The following is a 16,128-nucleotide window of genomic DNA, read 5'->3' as shown; positions in this document are numbered from 1 at the left end:
GTGTCAGGCAACATACTAAGCCCTGGGGATGCCATACAATTAGATTTGGTTGCTAATGACAGAAGATTCCAATAACAGTGACTGAAATAAGATCAGTGTGTAACTTTCAGTATTACACATTCTAGCCCAAATAGGCTGTAAGGCTGGGAAGGTGCCCCTCACAATCATCAGTATCCCAGACTCCTTTAATCTTGTTGCTTCTCTGATCTTCAAATGGGCCCTCTGCCTCATGGCACAAGGTAGCTGTGTAAGTGCCAGCCATCACATCTGCTTTTCAATAGCAAGAAGGAGAACTGGACGGTGGAAAGTCACTCATCCCCAATTCCATCCTTTTAAAGACAGTTCCTAGATATTGTACACCTGCTTACACCATCACCCCCCGCTTGGCCAGAACTGGGCCCTTTGGGTACTTTTAGTTGCAAAGGAGGCTAGGAAATGTCTTCCTCCCAAGGACTGTGTTCCCAGCAGCCATCTGGGCTCTTGCACCAAGTAAGACGGTGACGATGGGGCCCACCTAGCAGTCTCTGTGAAGACACAGCCCTTGTCGCAGTGCTTGTGGTTTGTTAGCAGGTGGGCTGCAAGTTACACAGATGTGCATGGGAACATGGGTGGAGGCTGTACAGGAGAAGAATGGGGGTGTGGGGACCAAAGGGGGCTGAGGGTCAGGGAAGGCCCCCTCGTCGCCTAGCATGGGGAAGTCTTGAGGGGTAGCTGTGCATCCTGACCATGCCAGCTGCTCTGACCACCTCTTCTCTCCCTCAGCCATGGGGGGTGGGGGCGGGGGGCTGGCCCTGGTGGGGAGGGGCACCCGCAGGTCCAAAGGGGCCTCGGCGGCTTGGGGGCCCAGGCATGTCCCTGACACCCAGCCAGGGCCTCACCTCCGCGTCACAACTTGGCGCCCCTTGGGGCTCTCAGCCTGTAGTGGCCGCAAGATCACAGGCTGCGAGGTTGAAGAGCACCTCTTACCTTCCGCTCCACAGCACGCAGTTCAGCCCGAGATTACGGTTCTCGGTGTACATGCTGTGCGGCGGTACTTGGGCCCAGGTGAAGCTGGGACCCCGTGAGGGCAGTGAGCGTGCCGGCTGCACCGGGCCACGGGGCAGCCCACAGTGCTCCTGTGGGAGAGCCGGAGGAGTGGGAAGACAGACACCGGAGGGGACACCTTGGGGACCAGCCAAGGCAGCCAGCGCTCCCGGGTGCTCGCGTCTCTGTCTTGGACACAGCCAAGGTCCGTGGCCTCCCGAGCAGTTTGGTGGCCCCATGGCTGGCCCCAGACACAGGACCGGGAGCAGCAGTGGAGGACGCACCTTTCCAGCTGCCATAAGCCGGCCCCACGGTCCTGCATGCATCCCCCTCGTCACCAGGACATGGAGGGCTCCACCGGTTTGAGGGCCCCCGGTTATCACCGGACACCCCAAGAGGGAATGGGCCTGGGAGAGGGGCCGGCTCATCTGCAGGTGACCGAGTGTGAGAAGAGAGGGCAAAGTCAGGAAATGGACAGAGGAGAAGGTACCGCCTCTGCAGGACCCTGAGCCCAGACGGTCAGCCCAGCGCCGTTTCCCAGAGGCCCAGGGAGTTGGGGTGAGGAGTTGGCAAGTCTGTGAGGAAGACAAGTAAACAGCAAGGGGCAGGGAGAGGTCGGGGTTATCCCAGCACCCAGCGAGGGTCTGGCTCACCCCCATGCAGAGCGCCAGGAGCTGGGCCTTTGGTTTGAGCTCCTCTGGGGTTAGCGTGGTAAATTCTCTCTGCCAAGGAGCCCCCACACCTGGACCAGCGTAGCTCCTGCCTGCAAGCCCCTTGATTTCTTCACAGATCCTCTGTGCACACAGCACCTTGTTCTTTCCATATCGGGTCTCTTTTTAGGGACAAACAGGCTCCTTCTTCCCTCCCTCTTCCTCTTCTCTCTCCGGTTGGGCCACCAGACCAGTGGCCACATCCGCCGACTGCCCAGCCTCCCACCAGCCCTGCACCACGCCCTCCCGGTTCTACCACAAGCCAGCAGGGTAGCAGGGACTCCGAGCCTTGGCTTCCTCAGGCCTGCAACACGGACCACAGTGTGCCCTGCTCTGCGGGCTGACACGAGGCTTGTGTGGGCCAGCACCTGCCAAGCCTTTCCAGCCCTTAAGCCAGGCCTGGTCCACTGGAGCCCCAGGGCACGTGTGAGCATGTGGCCTATCCGATTTATCATTGAATCTTGGGTGGCATCAAGGCCTAGTGCCAGGCACCATGTGGGTGCTGCCCTCGAGGTGTCTCAGAGGAGCAGAAGGAGACAGACAGGCCCACAGAATCACCTACTGAGTGCTAAGTCTGTTGTTATTTATTATCGTCAGTCATTCAGTCAAGTTCAACTCTTTGCAATCCCACAGACTGTAGCTCACCAGGTTCCTCTGTCTCTGGGATTCTCCAGGCAAGAACACTGGAGCAGGTAGTCAACCCAGGGATCAAACCTGGGTCTCCTGCATTGCAGGCAGATTCTTTACCTTCTGAGTTAGAAGGTCACATTCGAAAACAGTACATTTTTCCCAGGGTGTTGGAAAGATTTCCCAGAAAAGGAGTGTTTGGACTGGGTGCTGAAGGATGACTAGGAGTTTGCCAGGCAGGACTGGTTTGAATCTACCATGGCTGCTGGAGAGTGTTACCTTGTCCACCTCCTGGGTGGAATTCTGTCCAAGCTCCTCTAACCCGTGGGAATTTGTCTGGGCTCCCCCGTCTCCCCTCCCCTCCTCCTTGCACACACTGGCACAAACACAGTCACACACATTCATATACAGTCACACACACTCTCACACTCAGAGTCAAGAACTGGTTTCAGTGCACTGTCCCCCACCCCCACCAGCACGTGCAGGGAATTGCGGTAACAAGATGCTAATGAACAAAGGTAAACCTCAACGAGAAGAACATTTTACGAAATCACAGCTGTGTGCTTCCAGGGCTCCCTCCCTGCAACCCAGAGAGCTGCTGAACCTCACGATAGTGCTGTATGTGGGCGGAAAGCCCACCAGCCCCACCTTCTGGGATGACACAGGGGGTCTGTGAGGGCGCTGAGTGGGAGCACCCTCCCCAGGACCGGCTCCACAGTGCTCCTGTTCTGCCAGCTCACACATGGTCTCATTTGGGGGCGTGAACCCCCCATTCAAGACCCTTCCTGGGCCACCATCACCCTGCATCACATCAAGTGCCTTCAGGACGCCGACCCAAGCCCACAGCACCAACTCTCCAGGTGCACCCTCTCACCCGTGCCCAGTCGGCCCCCAGCCTTCAAGGCTGGCCCTGCCATGGAGTTGCCCCTCCAAGCTGCCCGGCCTGGGGCTTGCTCTTCCACAGCACTGGAGCCTGAGCTCCTGGCTACTGGTCCAGTGCTGGTCTCTCTCTCTCAGCTGACTGCCCAGGTCCCCAGGGCTGGAGGCTCTGCTGTCTGTCCCTTTCCCTGGGGTCCCCATGACTCCTCAGGCTCTAAAAGTCTCTCTCTCAGCCCAGATCCCTGACTGTCCCTTCTCCCTCTCGATACCTGTCCCCTGGCTGAGCTGTGGGCTCTGAAAACAGGTGGACAAGGGGGCTTGAAGGGTATGGCTGGGGACTTCTCCCTGTGGCCAGCAGGCCCTGTGCGCCTTTACCCTTGGGAGTGTCCAGCACGAGAACGGATGGCATCTCTGGCCCCTCAGAAGTGAAGGAGGCCTAGAGAAAGGGAATCCAGGCTGGACCACAGTGGGCTGCTTCCTCAGCCTGACTGCAGGGAGCGCCCAGGGCTACGAGGTGGTGGGATGCAGGTCTTGGAGCCCCGCAGGCAGTACAGGGTTACTGGGTGGCATTACCCTGGTGTTGACGGTGGAGCAGACCACCCAGGCATCTCCCTCGTTTCCATCAAGGTGGGTGGTGAGCAAGGCAGGCTTACCAGTTGAGTGAGGGTCCAGCATGGGGACACACACCCAGGCCTCTGCAGGGCTGGCTGGGCCCAGGAATGGTGGTCCCTGTGGTGAGATGAAGGAGGACCAAGGCCCAGTCCAACCATGACCCCCTATGTCCCTGTGTCCTAAGTCACGTTGGCATTTCCGCACATTCTCGCTTGTGGGCACCACCACCTTGGAGGGCAGAGCAGAGCTCCCGGCTGGGGAGCACACCCACATTGGCTTTATGGTTTCATGAGCCCCCTCCCCCTGCCCCTACCTGGGACTCCCCCACCAGTCCTCCAGGTGAGTTCCTAAGCCCCTCCTCCCTGTGTCTTGACTGCCATCCGAGAGCAGTGGCTGCCTGGAGGTGAAGGGGGCATGCCCTGATAAAGCACAGTGGTGTGGCTCGTGCACTGCATGAGCCCCTCGTGTTCAGCACTTTCCAGCCATTAGCTCATCTCATTCATCCATCCACCCTCTCAACTCTCCATCCATCTGCCCACCCACCCACCCATCTAATCCTTCCATCCATCATCCATCCATCCATCCACTCACCAAACGAATATTCACAAAGGATCTTGACCCAAGCACAGGGGCAGCAGAGACTGAAGCCAGAGAAACCCCTGTTCCCTCCAGGAGTGGGCATCGGGAGAGGAGAGATGACCACGTCCAACCTCCACCTGGGCTGTCACCCCTACTTCTCTGATGGGAAAACAGAGACCCAGAGACTCCAGAGAAAGAAAACATCCTGTTTGCTCAGCACCATAACCAGGAAGCAAGAGAGGTGGTGCCAACATGCCCTGAGCGGAGGGGAGCTGGGGTTCCCCCCAGGCCTGCCCCACCTCCTCAGAGCCTCGGCTCTCTGCCTCTCCGCCCTGGTGCCCACCGAGTGGGTGGGCAGCACTGGCAGCAGGAGGCCTTGGGCATGTTGACTGTACTTGGCAATCACTGCAGTATTTATAGGGCTCGACGGGGATAAAAAAAAAGGGAGGGGCCGCTGCTGGAGTCACCGCGGCACTGCAGGCCCTGCCTCTCACGCCAGGAGTCCAGTCGGGCTGGGCGCAGAGGGGAGGGGCAGCAGCGTGTGGGCCCCGGACGGAGCGTGGACTTGCTGGTGGACGTCATGTAGCTGGTGCCCAGCTCAGAGCAGGATCCTCACAGCCGCCGCACCCCTGCTTCTCCTACCCAAGCCTCCCCACAGCCAAGGACGGGATCCCTAGACTGTCCAGCAAGGCGGGGCTCAGACCAGGCTCAGGCCTGCACCTGTGCCTGAGGCTGGGTTTCCGCCTGGCCTGGAGGCAGGAGGTCCCCCCTGGGGCTGGAGCCCTGCGTGGAAGCGGTGCTCAGGTCCTGTCTGGGAACCTGGGGGACTGGGAACGCGTCCTCGTCCGGCATCCGGGTCTGGATCCTGTCCGAGTCACTCCCCCATGATCCCCCACAGGCAGCAGGGCGGTTCTGTGTGGAGGAGGCACCTGCGGCCCCCCCCCACGTCATCTAAGGCCCCCCACCCCCAGCCCCTAGCCATGAAGCTTCCCCTCCAGCTCCATCCCACCATCTATTGTTTTTAATTAATGTGTTTTAACTGGAAGCTAATGACTTGACAATATTGTAGTGTTTTTTGCCATACATTGACATGAATCAGACATGGGTGTATATGCGTCCCCCATCCTGAACCCCCCTCCCACCTCCCTCACCATCATCTACTTTCGCTTCAAGCTCTGCTGCTGAAATCTAGCTCCACGAAGTCACCGCACTGGGAGGAGCCGGGGAGGAGCGGGGTCAGCGGTGAGCAGGCCTGGCCCCTCCCCCAGGTCCTGGGGCTCGTGGTGGCTTCGAGGTGGGGGGAGCGGGCACCCCTTTCTCCTTCAGGCCAGGCACAAGCTCCCAGCACTGCTGCCAGCCTCCACCAGCTCACTCTGTGCCAACAGCCTGGCTGGAAGGAGCCTCCTCACGTCCACTGCAGAGCAGCCCACAGCCCAGGCCTGGTGGGTGGGCGCTGCAGGGGCCGAGCCCTCACCCCAGGCTGGGGCAGCTCTGCAGAGCCGTCTGTGCTCCTGCGGGGCCGGCGGGCGCCTCCGGGACGAAGGCTCTCAGCGCAGCCTCTCCCCCACCCACCCCAGGAGCTGTTCCGGTCAACTCTCCACAGTGAACTGCCAGCAGACCAGTCTCTCAGGACCCAGGGACAGGACTCTGGCTGTGGGCCACCACCTCCCTTCCCCCCACCCTGGACTGGGTCGGGGTCTCACTGATGACAGCTCACCCCACTCCTGAGTCGCACAGGGGTGGGAGCAGCCGAGGAGGGAGGCCCCGGGCAACAGCGCAGCGGCTTCAGCCAAACTCTTGTCCAGACCCCACGAGCCTGACGCGGCCAGCGTCCAGCCCCCACCGGCCGAGGTAAAGCTGGGCTCACACACTGGGGGGCAGCGGAGGTGACAGTGACAGAGGGGATCCCCGCGGCTGGGCCCAGGCCCCAGTAGCCACACCGCCATCAGCAGCGGCCATGGCGTGCGCTCCCCCACCACTCTGTCTTGCTGTCACCGTGGGAGCATGGACACCTCCCGTCCCCGCTGTCACGGCTGTGCGTGGTGGCCATGTCCCCTCCGCAGGGCAGGAGTCAACACTCAGCCCCACGGTGGCCACATCCACCCTCACCGCTCCCCGACCCTGGGGAGGCCCACCAGCTTTCAGTCCTGAGAATGCTGTTCGCTTAACGGAGGCTGGTCCTTCCATCCATTTAGTGACAGAAGAGGATGAGAACTTTGGAACAAATGTCTCTGGGCAGCTTTCCTGGTGGTCTAGTGATTAAGAATCTGCCTGCCAACGCAGGGAACACAGGTTTGATCCCTGATCCAGGAAGATCCCACGGGCCACGGGGTGACGAAGCCGATGTGCCACAGCTACTGAGCCCACGCTCTAGAGCCTGAGAGCTGCAACTACAGAGCGTGCACGCTGAGAGCCCGTGCCCCACAGCAAGGGAAACCACCGCCGTGAGAAGCCTGTGAGCCTCAGTGAGGAGTATATACCCTGCTCGCTGCAACCAGAGAAAGCCCACGTGCAGCAACAAACACCAGCACAGCCAAAAATAAATAAGCCTCTAAAAAGTCTAAAGGCTCAGAGGCCCAGCATCTCATAGGAAGATAAAGGCTTTTCTCGAGAGTCGAAGAGGGAAGGTTACTGTTAGGCAGTGCGGGGAGGGTCCACACATCTTCAGAAGGTCATAGGATGACGCTCATGCCCACCCACCCTTCCTGAATTCTGGGTGACTCAAGAGATGGGGAGCTGAGCTTGGCCGAGTGGTGAGTGATGGCTTTGGACCTTGCCTGCCACATCACGTGGCCCAGTTAGCTTCACCCCGGCCTTCTGCATGTGGGGTGATGCTTGGCTTGGCAGGTCAAGCCTAGACCCTCCCTCGTGTTCCAGATGGAGGGTCTGTGACTTCCCCATGTTGGAAACACAGATAATTAAATGGGGGGACCCATCCCCTCTTACCTTCTCCCATTTGAAGATAGGTGTGTGCCCCATTGGGCTTCCCAGGTGGCGCTAGTGGTAAAGAACCCACTTGCCAGTGCAGGAGACATAAGTGACATGGGTTTGATCCCTGGGTCAGAAAGATCCGCTGGAGAAGGGCCTGGCAACTGACTCCAGTATACTTGCCTGGAGAATTCCATGAACAGAGGAGCCTGACGGGCCACAGTCCATAGGGTCACAAACAGTCAGACACAATTGAAGTGACTGACCACACGTGCACAGACACCCTGGTGGTTGAGGCCGTAGGGAGGGGAGATTGGCGTCAAAGTCTCTGGGGTTCGGTTCTAGGTAGGACGGTGCAGGCACACACACCCCCTCACTGAACGTGGCTATGAAACCTGGACAGGTCACACAGAGCAGCTGCGTGAGGACTCTGGCAAGTGAAGGCCAGCAGGTGCCTGGGAAGAAAACTGGACTTTGAAGCACCCTCAACTCACTGGCAACTTCTCCCCTTTGTCCCTCGTGTCCTGCAGCTTAGACTCAAGGCAGGCTGAAGTCTGGAATAGGCATCAGAGCCACCAGAAGAGTTCAGAGAAAATCCCTCCAGTTACGGCTCAAGGAAGAGGGTGGAGAGATGCCCAGCTTATTTTTGTTTTCTCTGTCATCCAACACCCAGCCCCCAGGCAGTCCTCATAGTGGCCAGCTTGGCTTCAGCTGGCGACAGCAGCGGGCCCACAGGCGTTCAGAGTACCAGTGGAGGGGAGATACCCTCTCCAACTAGAAGCTGTGCGCTCAAGAATACCAGTTCTTTCTCACATTTTTTTCCGTCACCCCTTCCTCACTCCACTTGGTCCTGGGTATGGACACAGCCCTAGGAAGTACACAGCAGAGCATTCTAATGAAAACCCCTCCTTTTGGCCAAAGACCAAAAGGAAGGCATCCCAGGAAATGAAGGATCGGAGAACAGAGAGAAAGGATGTGGGAAAGCGACCCTCACTTGTGTGTGATTGCCAAAGGTCAAGCTAAGTGGGTGTGGACGGTGAACGGTGCGCCAAAAGTCTAAAAAACGAGCTACAGGGCAGATACTACCCAAGCCCAGATGCTCACACAGGATGGATCTGAAGAGCAAGAGCAACAAAAGGCTCTAAACTCTGACCTGATGCAGGAATCCCAGCCCCTGAAGACTGGTCAGAGCCTGCAGCCTGAGTGTGACTGGTTCAATTGTCTGCTCCAGCCTAAGTATCTACATCTCCATGGGGCTCAGACAACATCCAGAGCCTATAAAGTAGTATTCAAGATTTCTAGGATGCAATCCAAAACAATTTGGCATACAAAAGAACAGGAAAATCACAACTTGTGTTTTGCATGGCACAAAACAATAAACAGGAGCCAACTTGAGATAACACAGATGTTAGGATTACCAAACACAAATTTAAAAGCAGCCATTATAAAAATGTTCCAATAAGTATGGGCAAACACTCTTGAAATAAAAAATATAGAAACCTCAGAAAATAAAGACATGAAGAAGAAACAAACGGAAACATGACAACTGAAAAATACATAAACAAGGTGAAAAGTACCCAGGGGTAGAGTCCCAGAGAAGAAGGGCGAACACAGAAGAAATCGTGGCCGACGCACTGAGCGCAGGCGGCGGCGGCCGGCGCACTGAGCGTGGCCGAGAGGAGCTACCCCGCGTCCGAGGCCAGGGTTGGGGGCGGGGAAGAGAACATGAACACAGGTCAAATCAAAGTCTCTGCTACGAGCAAGAGGAGAGCTAAGATTAAGAGAAGAAAAACATAGCCCCTGGGACCAGAGGGATACTATCAGAAGGTCTAATATTCACAGACTCAGGATCTCAGAGGGAGACAAGAAAGTGTGATGCAGAAAAAATATTTGAAGAAAAAATAGCTGAAGATTAGTTAAAATACATAATCCTACAGGTTCAAGATCAGTGAACCAAAGAAATTCATTGTCAGATACGTCAAGATCAAACTGCTAAAAACTAGAGACAGTTAACTCATGAAAGCGCAAAGGAAAATAACGAGTTATCTGTAAGGGGAAAATTATCGAAATGACTTTGGCCGTCTCATCAGCAACCGTGGAGGCAGACAGAAGGGGCACACTTGTTTTCCAAGGGCGGTTCAGACTTCTATGTCCAGGAAAATACCTTTCAAGAATGAAGGTGAAATGATGACATTCCCAGATGAAGGACCTCTCTCTCTGTGCCAATTTTGCAACTTCCTGTGAGTCTATCGGGCTTCCCTGGTGGCTCAGTAGTAAAAAACCTGCCTGCAATGCAGGGGTTGTGGATTTGATCCCTGGGTCGGGAAGATTCCCTGGGGGAGGGCATGGCAACCCACTCCAATATTCTTGCCTGGAGAATCCCATGGACAGAGGAGCCTGGTGAGCTAAAGTCCATGGGGTTGCAAAGAGTCAGACAGAACCAATGACAACAAATGTCTGGGGTGAGGGCCTCAAAGCTGGGATGGCCGGGCCTTGGGGGCACTCTGGGTGGGACAGCAGCTCGTGGCCGTCCCTGCCGTGACGCTGAGACAGACCACCCCCAGCTTGCTTGGCCCCGCCCTCCACACCCATCTGTGGCTCCCCGGCTGCCCCTTTCTGCCTCCACCCTCTCGGTGTCCTGTCTTCCCTGCCTTGGCACTCTGAATGCAGTAGTGCCCCGCCCCATTACAGTGGAAATAAGAGATGGAGAATGGCACTTATTGGGCACCTACTGTGTGCAGGTCCCTGCTGGTCGCTGACACGCCACACCTGTGAGGGGGACACTTTCGCCCCACTTCACAGATGAGGCATCTGAGGCCCAGTTGGAGGTGGCAGTGGGCACAGGAAGGGCTGGGATTTGAACCCAGGGCCGCCTGAAGCCAAGGGCCCCCCTCCCATGGCACAGCTGGTCTTGCCTCTGCTTCTGCTTTGCCCCCTGGTCATTCTGCGCCAACTGTCCACCAACAAAGGGGAGGGGCAAGGGGGCAGCAGCAATGCTGGGCCAGCCTGGAAACCACTCAGGGACTCCTGTGAGCTCAGGGTGACTGGGGCTGGGGCACCCACAGACCTCTGAGTGGGTGTCCGGCCCAGGCACCCGGCTGCCAACGACTCTACTCGCGCCGTCAAACTGGGTTGTGCTAAAGACTGCCTCCCACTGCAGGAGAGGCCTTGTTAATTAATTAAATGACACTTTGGCTCCCTGCATGGCCAGTGAGTGAGAACAGCCCCCGCGGTTCGAGGATCTGGGGCGAGGCAGGAGGGCAGGAGGCGGGCAGCTCAGGTGGAGGGTCAGGCCGCTGGGGGCTCGCTGGGCAGAGGCTGGGCCCTTCTGCAGGCCTCGTAGCCACACGCAGCCCTCGGACGCTGGGCAGGCACAGGCACGGGGTGGGCAGCGCCATCCTGCACACCATGCCCGTCCCCTCCTCTGAGGCAGGCCAGCCCATCTCCTCATTTGGATGGTCCACCTCTGAGTGGCTGTTCCCAGTGGGTAGTCTGGTCCATGCCTGGCCATAGAAGTCTTCCCCCTCTTGGCCCACACTGCCCCCTCCCTGCCCAGAGTGGGCATATGTCTGACCATCTCTAGTGTCCCCCGCCACCCCTGACCTGGATCTGAGGCTTATGCCCCCAGTGATCTGTGGATGACCAAGGGAGGTCACCCCTGAGCCACGGCTCCCATGGCAGGTATGGCTCCGCTTGCCAATGGGTGTCAAGTTCTGGCTGAGGGCTCGGCCTAGGCATGAGGGCAGGCCCTGTGCTGGGATCACCTCAGCACTTCTGTAGCCACCGGGCCCAGGCCCTCATCACCCAGTTCCCCTCCTTCCTCGGAACAGAGCCCTGGGTCTGCAGCAGGGTGAATAGCTGCCAGAATAAAGATGTCACTGTGGGGCAGCCCGAGTCTACTTTCTGACCAACAGGATTCATAGGAACTGATGTGAGCAACTTCTGGGAAGCACTTGTAAAGAGCAGAGCAGACCTCTTTTCTCCGCTTTGCCTTCCTGCTAGCCAGAAGATAGATGCAACAGCAGGAGCTCAAGCAGTTACCTTGCACCATGAGGTACAAGATGTGTAATGAGGAAGACTGTGTGGGCTGCAGGTAAGGATATGGATGCTGATTCATCCTGCTCTGTGAAGAGGGCCATTATGAAGACAAAGTCAAGGCATGAGGACAAGGCAAAACAAAGAGATGAGCAGAGGAGCTGAGCTGGAACCTTGATCACAGTTTGCCTGAAACCCATATTGTCTTCATTTACAGGGGTCAACCCATTCCCTTTATGGTTTAAGTAAGCCAGCTGAGATGGATTTCTGTTACCATCCACTGAAACCTTCCCAATAGATACTGTGGGGGAGACAAGTGCTGTGAGAGAGACGTGCGGCTCAGTTGTCCTGCGTGGGCAGGGTCCTGAGGAGGGAAAGGAGCCTGGGGCACTCAGGGCAGGCTTCCTGGAGGAGGAGGAGCACTTCCAGGGAGAGATAAGGGCACTCCGCAGTGGGGCGAGGGCGTGGGGGCTGGGCATGGGGTGGGCAGCCCTTCAGAGGGGGCAGAACTGGTGTCTCCTGGTTGCCAAGCCCAGGACGCTGCCAGTCACCATTTGGCCCAATTTAAATTTCGCAGATTGCACCTCACACCTTCCCTGGAGCTGTGAAAAGCACAGCATGACCTTTATACAATCCGAGCAGCTTTATTCCTTGGGCCCCCCAGATTCTCCAGGGCAGACAGGCTTGCCACTCCCCCCTCCTCCGGCCACACGCACATGCCAGCCGAGCACGCACACAAATGACAAACCCACGCGCCTGTGCTCTCATGCCCGTGGGGTCTGCACAGGCGTCCTGTGCTTGCGTTCACGTTCACACACACGAGTGCCCTCATGTGTGACCTGTGTGCACACCAGTGTGCCATACCCATGGTCATGCCCCCGTGTGCATACTTGTGTACCTGTGGGTGCACACACTTGCACAGGTATGGTGCGTGTGTGCATGCACGGGCTCTGTGCACACACACACACACACACACACACACCAGCATACACACACGCATCTCAGCGCCTGCAGGGGTCCCAGGAGCTCAGCACTTCCCCTCACTCTTGGCCAGGTGGGTCCAGGCCCTGCTGGCTGTGCCAAGAGGCGGGGGTGCCACACTTTAGGGGGTCCCGGGGGGTGAAGGTGAGGAACCGTCCCCCACCCTCAGATCAGTGCTCGGGCTCGAAGGGCAGGGAGGGACCAGGGCAGGGAGAAATCCTGGGTCTTTTCTCCTTGTATTGGTTGGGAAATAGCCTCCCCCACCTTCTCAGGGCCGGGGGAGCTGAAGATCTTCACGTATCTAAATCTGGGGCCGGCAGGTCGCAGGTGCCGTGGGCACAAAGGAGGTCAGCCCAAGAGGGACAAGTTCCACAGCCCTGGCCCCGTTTGTGACCCACATCGCCTGCCAGGGCACTCGGGGCACTGCCAGAGTAAACGCTGCAGTGAGGTTCTGGGGGGGGGGGTGGGTGGGGTGTGCTGAGATGGACTCCCTACACAGCGCACACACACACACACACACACACATGCATACACACACACACACATGCACACACACACACACACCCTGACCCGCTGTCCTTGTAGACACCCCTGGGCAGGCCCCCCAGACCCCCTCCCTTCCCTCACCTGATCCAAGAAGCTGGGCTCCGGCCCATCCTGGGCAGGAGCCAGACCCCATAGCCCCTCACGCCAGGCCCCGGGTGACCCTAGCACGGAGCCTCCTCTTCATCGCCCACACCACCCTCTGACCACCGGGGGCACCAGCACCCCACCCCGCCTGCCACGTTCCATCCCACCCCCAGCTTTAGGGAAGAATCTGACTGCAGAAACAGGAGGTCAAGGAACACGGATGGCAGCAAAGTGAAATGACTGGCCCTAGGCCTCGGGAGCTCGAGGGGTCGGAGCTGGCATCTGAGACCGCCTGCCCACAGACGCACACGCAGGGCTCCCATCCCAGGACGCTGGCGTCCCTGGCCCCTGAGTCCACCGGTCCTCACCACCAGCCATCTTCGCTGTCCATCTCCTTGGTGCCATGCCCTCCCCCTGGTAACCAGCGGCCCGCTCTGCCAGCCCAGCACCCGGCTGTCTGTGGGGTCAGACGCCTCCCGGGACCAGAGCTCTCGCCTGGGATTCAGGTCCTGCAGCACACGGCGTCTGATTGAAGCCGCTGAGCCCTGCTCCAGCATCAGGTGCGCCTCGCCGGGACCTCTGGGCTCCCGCTCATCCCGCCTGGTGCCCAGCCTCATTCAGGCCCTGCTGACCCCCACCCAGGCCTGCTCAGCTGGCCACCCGTCCCCTCTTTGGACAGAGCAGTACCCAACCCTCTTGGCTGGCTGGATTGGGTTTGGGCTGCCTGTTTGTTTATTTCTTCCCTCTTTGTCTCTCACTCCTTTTTCTCCCTCTGAATTGGCGCGGAGTGGGGAATTCACCCTCCCGGTTCCCAGCCCGGCACACGCGCCTCTCTACGGCCTTAATTATCTAATTTGTAATATTTCATCTCCCCTCCCTTTCATCTCCCTCCAAACACCCCGACCGGTTAAAATAAATATGTATTTTTAATTCTGAGGCGCCTCATTTAATCTGGCAGCAACGTTCCGCCACTTGCTGGTACGCATCTCCGGCTGAGTCACACTCCAGCCCACCAGGCACACCGGCCCCCCACCCACCCTGCCAGGGGGCTGCATGGAGAGAGGGCTCGGGGCCATGTGCCCAGGAGGCAAGCCCGAGATGGGCCGGCAGCGTGCTGGCCCAGGGGTGGCCCTTCCCGGGGAGCCCGCAGGACACCACGAGGAATCCCAAGGCGGCTCCTGGCCGTGAGCACAGGCCCTGGAAAGCCAGCCTGGGGCATCCAGAGTCACTCCCCTGCCTCCTCCCGGGGCCTGGCCAGGCGCACCAGGAGGGCCTGTCGACCGGTGGGGAGAGGAGCCCTGGCCAGAAGCGGCTGCCCCTTCCCCTCCGTGGGTGTCTTCGGCTTCTCTTCCCTTTCACTGGGCTTGGTCATCAGCCGGGGTGGCTGCTCTCAGACCACGTGGAGGTCACTGCCACCCCCCTGGAGACCCCCAACCCTGCCCCAGCCTGGTCTGCTGCTCTCCTCTCCCCACCTACCAAGCTCCATGTGTCAAGCTTGACAGGGGAGGGGTGGCAGGTACCTGGCCTGGCACCTGGCCTGCCTGCAGCAAGGGTGCCCGGGAGGACAGGAAGCCAGAGCCCCATCCCTGCACCCCGTGGCCAGGCCCGGCTCTGACAGGGCTGGAGGGCTCATCCAGGGGCACCCCGACCCCCACTCTCCCAAAGGCCTGTTGGCACACGCTGCCTCTAAGCTGTTGGCTGAAGGTGATTTAAGGTCCTTAAGTCAGTGGGCATCTTGGCTCCTAAGTGAAGTCTTCCTGGCTAGTTGGTTTGTTTGTTCACTCACTCATTCACTGGGTCATTCGTCCACAGAGTGTCTGGCTGGCAAGGAAGGAGGGACCCAGGGATTCAGGAATGAGCTGTGTTGGAAGACGGGGTTCTAAACCAGGAACGTTGGGAGCTCCGGGCTGAGGCACTGGGCGTGAGACAAGCCCCCGCCCCGGGTCTCTCTCAGGCCCCACAGCCGCCACTCCCACTGGTGCTCAGAGCAGGAGCTGAATCCAGGTTACATCCAGACCCGGGCCCAGGCCCAGCCCCCCACCTTCCTGCCGCTCCTGGGGGCCAGTGGGCAGCAGGTCTGAGTCTCTCTGGGTCTACTCCACTGACCCGCTCCAGCTGACCTTTCCCTTGTCCCTTTCCGCTCAGCTTCCAAGGCCAACCGGCTCACCTGAAGGACCGGGAAAGACGAACGTAAAGCACAGGAGATGCCCATCTGTGCCCCTAGGCAGGACCTGCGCCAAGGAGAGGTGACAGCCAGCGCCCCTCGGGTGCTGGACAGGTCAAGCTTCGAGAGCTGGACAGGTTAAGCTTCATGTGCCCTTTGACCCAGACCTTGTCTTCCTGGATACACACCCTGGAGAAAGCCCACCCCATGACCCCCAGGGGTCACCAGCAGGACGGGCCTCACAGCTTGATGAGGAGAAAGCGGCTAGGCACTGCTGGAAGCCCGTCCACGCGGCCACACCTGGGCAAAAAGAAGTTCTGGGAATGCGGTCAGGACAGAGGACAAGTGAAAAGCCTAAGGCCTGGTCCGGGGTGGAGCACCTCACAGCGGGGAGGACGAGGAACTGTCACTTGTGTTCACCCTGCAGGCAGAGCCGAGCTGATCGCTGAGAGGTGTTAGCCTGGAACAGCGCCCACCCGTGTCACCACGCACATGACCGGCACAGTTTGGATCGGTGCATGGGGCCTGGAGACGTAAGGGAAGACGCAGAGGCGTGATCGAGTCCAACACGGGGAGAAGAGGGGCCTGCGTGCTGGGAGAGCCACAGAGAACTCGCCCACATTGGTGAGGCTTTCTCCCCCTAAAGCCAGAAAGATCTCAGGAAAAACACTGAGCTTTGCTGAAGCTGGGTCCTGGGCCGGGGTCCCCCATCCATGTTGCCCCCATACTTATCAGCATACTTACATAACATTACGTAAGATATATATGTTTTAAAAAAAGAAATGGCATCCGTTACCTCTGCAGCATAAAGATGTGGAATGCTGACGACTCAGCAGCCCTGGAGGCTCTGGTGGGCGCAGTGTCCCCCAAAGGGATCAGGGGTGCAAGGAACCCTTAGGGCGCCTTGACCATCAAGGGTGGCCACGTCGGAGTGGGGCTCCTCCTGGACCCCCTGCAAAC

This window comes from Oryx dammah, unplaced genomic scaffold (assembly GCF_014754425.2).
Source record: "Oryx dammah isolate SB20612 unplaced genomic scaffold, SCBI_Odam_1.1 HiC_scaffold_19, whole genome shotgun sequence".
In the NCBI taxonomy this organism is placed as follows: Eukaryota; Metazoa; Chordata; class Mammalia; order Artiodactyla; family Bovidae; genus Oryx; species Oryx dammah.
This window is presented reverse-complemented; position numbering follows the sequence as displayed.